The following is a 9,426-nucleotide window of genomic DNA, read 5'->3' on the forward strand; positions in this document are numbered from 1 at the left end:
AGCATCATAAGGAAGAATCATTTGAGATCTAAGGAACTCCACAAGTATGCTAAGCAGGATGGGGAGTCCAGGGAAGCCCCCAAGGCTGGGAGAGAGGTGCTCACTAATGGTGGCTTAACAAAACCCCCAGGTCCTTGGCACCATGGTGTACCCAGGCCATACCCATTGGGTTCAATTGTCTACTACTCTCATGACTAGGCCAGCCTTGTTTAAAATAGGCAGAGGCCAGGCCATATGATGGGTTAGGAGATTGGCAGAAATTTAGGCATCGTCTTCTTCCCCAACTGGCTCCAGTTCTTGAACTGTTGATGGGAAAACCCAGCTGGAAAGTCAAAGGTTGGCAAGTGAGGCTCAGCCCAGGGCTGGGGAATGGTGTTTGTGGGTGGAGATGTAGGGCCAAGAGTATCTGGACCACACGCAGGCTTAGTGCAGGCAGCTTCAGAGGCCCGGGTCTGTCTCCACTGTGGCAGGAGGGGAGGCTAGTCAGGCTGGCTTCTGCCACAGGACTGCTGCACTGTGCCCACTTGTGTTGTCCCACTTAGAATCCCCAAATACTTGTTTCATTATTAATTCAGCTGAGGTTGATTTTAGAAAATAGAAACTTTAAGTAGAAGGTGGACTATATAAGATTTTAAGTGGAATGAGTTTACACTAGAATTTAGGCTCCTAAGTGAGAAAATGTGTTCTATTCTCTGCTCTGTTTCCAATGCCTAAAATAGTACCTCGGTATTTCATAAAATAGCTGTTTGATTAGTTATGTTTGAAAATATTTAATTCCAAAAATTCTTTTTTCTATAACTTCTTCAACTGCTTAAAAACATGATCTTTAATTCATGATGAAAGAAAAAAATCATGTTATACTACAATCCAAAGTTAATTTTAATATATATTTATATATAATTTTTATATATATTTTATATATTTATATATAAATTTATGTTAAATATATTTTATGTAAATTGTTTAGTCTCCAGTATTTTAAGCCTGATTTTCACTTAGTATATAAAAATATTTTTCATTGATTTTTTTTTTTTGATTGCCTTTCTTTTTTTTTTTTACATTAAACATTATTTATAATATTACTTTTAAAAGTTATATAGGATTTCATGATACCTAGATATGATAACTCATTAATCAGTTACTTAGATATGTGGGATGTTTATATGTATTTTTGATATTATATACTATTCAAAAAAATTGTGAAGCTCATTTAAAAAAATCTTCATGAGTGTTCCTTTTGGATAAATTTTTAGAAAGAACATTGCTGGGTAAATTGTCATGGTATCTTTTTAAAGCTATTGACATGCCTTATAATTCATCCCCTGTGATTCCCACACTACCTGACTCACCTATGAGTAGCACATGAGAGTGCCTGTTATGTGTATCTCAAGGACTGGGTCTTAGAATTAAAATGCATTGTTGCCAATCTGTGAAGTGAAAGATCCTTTGCTTAATTTGTTTACATTTTTAAATTTTAGAAATCTGTATACTTTCTATCTCTGGTATCACTCTTTATTTTTTTCCTGTGGCTTTACCAAGATAAATCCTACTGATTATTTTATTTTTGTTGCCTCTAGAGATTTCATTCTTAATTTGAATCTTCCTCTTATTGCTGGCTTATTTGTCTTCAACATGTAAAACCTACATTCTCGATCTTTCACAATCACATGTTTCAGTCATGTTTGCTTATTTAAAAATAACTCTGGATCTTGCACTGAAGGAAAATGTATGTAATACATATAAGTATATATATTACTATATATATATATAAGTGACCACATTGGCAAGGATCATAAACAAATCAGTTATTCAGGAGTTGCAAAGTATTCCTAGGATGAGAGCTCTCTGCTTTCTCTTCCTTAACACACACTGGGCCCTCACGAAGAAAACAACATACAGTATAATTAGTTCCTTTTTCAAATGTACCCTGCAGGAGATTCAGTGGGTTTCAGAGGCTATCACTTATTAACCAGAAAGGTCAGGATTACAAACCGTGCCTGACTTCAAAGCTTAGGCTCTCAGTTGCTGGGCTCGGTTGGGCCAGTTCTCTCCAGGTTGCTGGCATTGCTCCAGAAGTGTTCCATGGCCAGACTACTTAACATGCTGTAAGGGACGATTGAACAAACTTGGCTACATTGTTTCTGGAATGTCCTGGTTTCAGTCAGAGATGGAGGGCACTAGTTGACGAAATCACCTGTTGACTGAGCATTGATTGATAAACTTCCATTAGCAGTCTCAGCCCTTCTTATTCAATTGTTTATACCCTTTAAATATAGACCTTTTAGAATATTATAAATTTCCTCCCCTCAATAGCACTTATTCAGTAAATATATTTAGACTTCCTATTAAGCTCCTGGCAATAGGCTCATTGCTGGAAAAAATAACAATAAGTATGATTTGTTCTAAAAACATATAACGGGGAACTACACTTGTGGAAGGTCAGGCTAGGTTCCCTTCAGCTGAGGCAGCCTGAAGGATGATGGATAAGTGACCCCCTGGTGAACAGGTGAAGAAGGGATTCTAGGCAACACCAGATGAAGAGGTCATGGGCAGGAGGGACCTGATAGAGGTTCCCTGAGGCTGAAGTAAGTGGGGTGATGGGAGATAGGCATGCAAAGAGGCCGCAGAAGTAGGGGCTGGATTTTCTATCTCAGGTTACACACTTAAGACTTACAAGTAAAAGAAGCCATTGAGACACTTTAAGCAAAAGCATTTAGTTGTGATACTTGCACTTTAAAAACATGAATGTGGCAGCTGCAAGAAGAGTGGACTAGATGGAGAAGAGATAAGACTGGTTGGAAGGAGCTGAGTTGATGGATCTGAAAAGAATCTGGTGCTTGAACTAGGATAGTGGGGATAGAGTTGGAGAGAAGGTGATGTATCTTAAATATATTTTTGGGTTAGAATCAAAACACTTGGTGAGAGATGTTTGGATTTAGGAGATGAAAATATCAGGTCAAGAGTACATCTATGTTGTTCTGTTGTGAGCAAACAGATAATGGTACTGACTTCTATGGTGGAGAACGTAACAGAAGAGAATTTAAAGAAAAGATAATATTGTAGTTTGGGATATGATTAGTTCGGGAAGCTTCAGGAACCTTTGAGTGGAGATATGAAGATATGAAGTATATATTGATTATTAATGATGGGCCATTAGCGATGAGATGCATAAGTGACTTGCGGTGAGTAGGAGCTTAACTGAGAGAGCACCAAACAGCGTGCAGTGGAAACAGGGCTAGGGTGAGAACAGCCTGACTGGGTGGTCTCTAGACAGGCATGGCCAGAAGGAAGAGGAAGTCAGGAGAGGATGTGATTATGGGTGTGAAGAAAACAAAGCTCTCAACATGCTGTGGTCAACTAAGTAAACTTGTTAGGAGAGACAAAATACAATATAGACACTAACAAGAGCCTGTTACCTTTTACATAGAATCCAGGCTGAGATCAAGGCCCTCAGAGGCCAAAGGCTTCCCTGGAGGCTGCCATCACTGATGCTGAACAGCATGGGGAGCTGGCTGTCAAAGATGCTCAGGCCACTGTGGCTGAGCTGGAAGCCTCTCTGAGAACCACCAAGCAGGACATGGCCCAGCAGCTAAATGAGTACCAGCAGCTCATGAACATCCAGCTGGCTCTGGACATGGAGATCCCCACCTACCACAAGCTGCTGGGGGGCTAGGATTGCCCACTGGAGTCTGGGATGCAGAACATGAGTATCCATACCAAGACCACCAGCAGCTGCTCATGTGAGCTGAGCCAGGCTTATGAGAACTACAGCCTGGGCTTCCAGACCAGCCTGGGCTCTGGTGGGGGCCCTGGCTGCTTCAGCTGCACCAGCACCAGCTCCTCTAAAATGGTGGTTTGAAGAAGGGGCCCACAATGGGAAGCTGGTGTCCGGGTCACCTAATGTCACCAGCACAGAGAGGAGCTGTGCAAGGGAGCAGAGTGCACAGGAGACCTGGTCTTCAGCTCACCCTCAGGTGGGGGAGTTTACTCCCTGGGGGAGTTTACTGCCTGGGGGAGTTTACCGCCTTTTACCCATATCCCCGACTAAAAAGCCAATCAAGTGCTTTTTCCTAAAATAAAGTCTGCTGGCTCTGCCACAAAAAAGTTGTTGGTAATTCTGGTAAGATCTGTCTTTGCAGGTTCAAAGTAGATGAAGGAGTGTAAGTTGGTGAGGATGTGGAATCAGCATATATATTCTTTCAGAGATGTTTCATGTTGAAATAGAGTCAGGTTATTGGGTAGTTTGGGGGAATTGTAGGATTTGAGAAACTTTGTTAACATGGGAAAGGCTGAGGTATCTGATATCTAATCGGAATGATCCAAGAGAGTTGTAGGCGGTAGAAAGAATTACAGTGAAGCGGGGTGGTAACGTGCTGCACAGAGCGGACTGGCCTTCAGCGGGAGGAGGAAGCTCCACCTTGTGCACGAGAAGGCGAGGAGGAAGGGATGGATGCAGCTTTTCAAATTCGTTGGAGAGAGTTTGAAGAAGCTCCTATGAGTGACTTCCTTCTACACTCTGAAGAATGAGGCCAGGTAATCTGCTGCTAGTAGGAGAAGAAAGGAGAACATAAGACTGGAATTGAGGGAAGTAGAGAATTGTGGATACAGTTGTTTCCAAACCATTCTGGAATTCAGGTCTCTTTAGAGAGCCATTTTATGTAAGTTTGCTTTGCTTCTTATTTTTCTTTTAAATTTTTCCTCCTGAATTTGATTTAAGTTATACTGTTTCTAGAACAAACTTCCTTTTAAGCTTTAGGGGAACTGTAGTGATTATCCAAGAGATATTTTTAGTTTTATACTAAAGTACCACTTATACAAAATGATACTCTCTTTAACTAAGTTTTTGATATCTATCTGTTTATCTATCCATCTATCCATCTCTATCTATCCATCCAGGCATTTATCCATCTATCCATCCATTTTACATATTTATATTTTAACAAGCTAGAAGCAATTTTGTAAATGAAAAAGTAGTAGAAAGTAAAAACTGCATATTATCAATCAGTGCAATTTTTAAATTTATTTTTAAATTTTTTTTGTGGCAGAGCCAGCTGAGACTTTATTTTAGGAAAAAGCACTTGATTGGCTTTTTAGTCAGGGGTATGAGTAAAAGGCGGTAAACTCCCCCAGGCAGTAAGCTCCCCCAGGTAGTAAACTCCCCCACTCGAGGGTGAGCTGAAGACCAGGTCTCCTGTGTGCTCTGCTCCCTTGCACAGTCTTCTCTGTGCCAGTGGGGAGGACAGGGCGGCGCTGCAGTAGTCGATCACTTGCTCAGGACATCAGGTGACCCGGACACCAGCTTCCCATCATGGGCCCCTTCTTCTTCACAACCACCATTTTAGAGGAGCTGGTGCTGGTGCAGCTGAAGCAGCCAGGGCCCCCCCAACAGAGCCCAGGCTGGTCTGGAAGCCCAGGCTGTAGTTCCCATAAGCCTGGCTCAGCTCACCTGAGCAGCCGCTGGTGGTCTTGGTATGGATACTCATGTTCTGCACCCCAGACTTCAGCAGGCAATCCTAGCCCCCCAGCAGCTTGTGGTAGATGGGGATCTCCACGTCCAGAGCCAGCTGGATGTTCATGAGCTGCTGGTACTCATTTAGCTGCTGGGCCATGTCCTGCTTGGTGGTTCTCAGAGAGGCTTCCAGCTCAGCCACAGTGAGCCATCTTTGACAGCCAGCTCCCCATGCTGTTCAGCATCAGTGATGGCAGCCTCCAGGGAAGCCTTCTGGTCTCTGAGGGCCTTGATCTCAGCCTGGATTCAGCTGATGCTCCAATTAATCTCAGATATCTTCATCTTTGTGTGTCACAGGTCATCGCTGTACTTCCCAGCCAATGTCTGAAGCTCCTCGTACTTGATCCAGTGCGTGGTCTCACCCTCAGCCAGCTGGGGTGCCTGTCTCCTCATACTGGGCCTTGACCTCAGCAATGATGCTTTCCAGGTCCAGGAGGCAGTTGCTGTCCATGCACAGCACCACGGACGTGTCAGAGATCTGAGACTGCAGCTCATGAATCCCCTCTTCATATAGCTGTCTGTAGAAGTTGATCTTATCCATCAGTTCACCCAGGCAGGACTTCAGCTCTACCTTCCTTATATAAGCTTTATCCACAGCCTTCTTGAGGAGGACAAATTCATTCTCCATCTCTGTATACTTGACCTATCTTTTATTCTTCAAGTCCTCCACCAGCTTCTGCATGTTGCTGACACTCCACCCCTTCAGTTTCTCCTGGGCCAGTGTTTCCATCTGCTGCTGAAGGTTGTTGATGCAGTTCTTGAACATGCTGTCTGTGTTACTGTGAGTCATGTGCTGCTGCTGCAGGAGAACCCACTGGTCTCCAGAATTTTATTCTGCTCCAGGCTCTGCACCTTATTGATGAAGGAAGCAAACCTGTTCTTGAGGCTTTTGATCTGCTCCTTTACTGGTTGTACTCAGCCTGGATATTGGGGTCTACCTCTACCTTCATGGGGCTCATGAGGCTCTGGGTCCCTTGGACAGTTTTAATGGTCCTTATGCTCTCTGCTCTGCCAAAACCCCCTGGCCAGAATCATATTGGTGCTTTGGTGCCCAGACTGACCCAGTAGCTGCTGCCCACCTGGGGAAAAGCCAAAGAGCTGATGCTGGGCCCACTCAAGTTCCAATGACTGCTGAAGGCCCAGGGGGCAGAGGTGGATACCTTGTTGGTTTTCTGGGTCACCCTTGTGGACATGGTGGAAGCTGGAGTGGAGGTGAGGAGGCCAAACCAGACAAAATTTGAGAAGGAGCCAAAAAGCTGCTTCTAAGGGGGGCAGCTATCAGCGCAATTCTTGGAGATATTTTCCCTCTTAACATCGAACACTGGTGAAACACTATGGGATTCCCTTTTAAAATGCCATCAAAGTCCTAAAGCCTCACTTGTTTTTCCAAATTTGTGGGGGCTGTATTCAGATTGCTTATTGGTAACTCAAGTTTAACATTTTAGCACACTGATCTCCTCAAGAAGTTAAAAGGTTTATTCCAGGGACCATGCTGTATCACTAGCTAGTTTGGAGACATAAATGCTCCTCTGTTTGCCAACAAAAGAATCTTTTCCCTGTTTTCCAGGGAAATTTATTTATTTTTTAATAGCAGTAATATTTCATTTATTTCTGACTGAAAACATTAGCAGCAAATTGCAGAAACATTTGCCACTAGCATTGGCTGAGGGTTCTTTTTAATAGGCCAGATTGAAAATATGGTAGTAAATCATCTGTAATTATATGCAGTAATAAAAGTGCTGAAAATCCTGATTTAGGATCATTCCCATCCTTTGAAGTCTTTCTTCAGTCAAATTCTTCTTAAAACCAGCAGCCAACATGTCCTTGTTGCCAGTACAATAGGATGGCAACTTCCTTAATTCCACTGAATCATAAAGCCATGCTGTGAGATCTAGTTCAATTCTCTCAATTTTTCTTAATAGGAAAACAGGATTATAAGAATATGAGTTACTAAAGGTCACAGGGTAGATGTTGGTCTCACTGATATATTCTCAAACCTGACACACAGTAATTGCCCAATAAATAATTTTGAACCTCTATACTCATTTCCATAATGGCTGTACTAATTTATGGTATGGAAGTCCCTCAGAAAAGTAATAATAAAACTGCTATATAACCCAGCTGTCTACTTCTGGATATACATATATCTGAAAGGAATGGAATCGGATTCACAAAGGGGATCTGCATTCCCATATTGATTGTAGCACTGCTCAGAGCAGCAAGGACATGGAAAGCCCAACTGTTCTTCAGCGACAAAGAGATAAAGAGGTGATACACACATACAGGAGTATCATTCAACCTTAAAAATGAGGAAATCCTACCATTTGTGATAACATGGATGAAGCTGGAGGACGTTATACTACTGAAAATCAGCCAGACACAGAAGGAAGACTGCGGTGTGATCTCGCTGATGCGTGGGGCCTACGGCAGTTGCAGCAGCACAGAGCAGCATGGTGGTTCCGGGGCTGGGCCACTGAAATGGGAGATATTGGTCGAGGTGTGCAAAGTTTCAGGGATTAAAGATGAATAAAGGAACGTGATATGCACACAATGGTAACTGTGTAGAAGTGAGGAGTATGTTAATTAGCATGATGGTGGTGATAGTTTCACCACAATGTCAACATGTAAATGATACCTCAATAAAGCTGTTAAGAAATAACTTTGAACTATCTGCCACAAAGATCTCCTATCTTTAGATGCTGTGATGATAATGGAGATCTTTTGATATGTATGTATCACGTCCTTTGATATGTAGGTTAAAATGTACAAGACAGTCCACATTACATCTGAGGTCAGGAAGAAATTTTGTACAGACTGGTTTTATGAAGAACATTAAAAAGTGATGTTGGACAAAAAAATATGAAAGTAGTGTATAAATCCTTAAATATTTTAATTCTTGCCTTTCTGAAAACTTGTTAAAATGGTAAGACTCTTCTACACAATGAGTATTTAGGGAACAGATGGCAACAGACACAGCTAAAGGAATCTCTGATCTCTCTTGATCCCGCACCTCCACCATCCCCCACCCCCCCCCCCCCCCACCGCCCGAGTGCAGGACATTCAGGCTGGAACATCAGCGCCTTTCAAAAGAAAATGTAACATCCTAAAATGTAACATCTAAAGCCCCATTTGAAGATGAGTTCCTGTGGTACTGAAGATTACCCAACTTTCATTCATTCGAATTTAAAACACAATCATGGCAGGGCAGAGAATTACCAAGGGGCAAAATGCCATCGTTTTGGTTGTTTCTATATTGAAATTACATACAACTATAGTTAGCACCTTCAGAAATCAGCAGGAGTCAAAGTGGGACTCTTTAAGCTGTGCTTGGGGGTAGGTCACTTTTTGTTGCAGGTAATTAAATTTCACGGTTTGAGTGAAAGCTTTCAGATTTGCTTCCATGATGCCAAAATGAAAACATTTTACACAAACTGCATCTAAATGTGGGTGAGTCACCAATCCATATCTGGCCTTCACCCATGTTTGTGTCAAGCTGACACAACTGAAATACATCCCAGCTGGTCCCCGTCTCCTCTAGGAGTGTTTTTTCTTCAGTTTTTACTTGAAAGCATCTCTCAGGGCTAGGCACAGGGCAGAGGACTATGCTAGAGTTTCTGCCAATCTCTTAATTCATAGCAGAGCTGACTGAGAAGGTCAGATAGTGGATAAATAATAAGCACAAGCCTCCATTTAGCTCCCAATTTTCAAATCCCCTTGGCAATGGAAGAGTTTCTTTGGAAGTTATGTCCTAGCCTTTCTGACTTCCCCTGGGGAATCTGGGTGGTGGATTTAGCCACGTGACTTTCACTGGGCTGCTCAATTTCATTTTACATTACTCACCACCCCCCCCCAACCCCCCCAACCCCACCACCCCCACCACCCCATTCTACCCTTCCATATATCTCTCCTCAGAACAG

At 42.6% G+C, this 9,426-nt stretch overlaps 1 pseudogene; it reads right to left on the bottom strand.

The window, feature by feature from the left end:
- Window positions 1-5,263: 5,263 nt before the first annotated feature.
- LOC114500584 lies at window positions 5,264-6,714 on the bottom strand (annotated as a pseudogene).
- Between the last annotated feature and the right edge of the window lie 2,712 nt (window positions 6,715-9,426).

Source organism: Phyllostomus discolor, chromosome 6 (assembly GCF_004126475.2).
Source record: "Phyllostomus discolor isolate MPI-MPIP mPhyDis1 chromosome 6, mPhyDis1.pri.v3, whole genome shotgun sequence".
NCBI lineage: Eukaryota > Metazoa > Chordata > Mammalia > Chiroptera > Phyllostomidae > Phyllostomus > Phyllostomus discolor.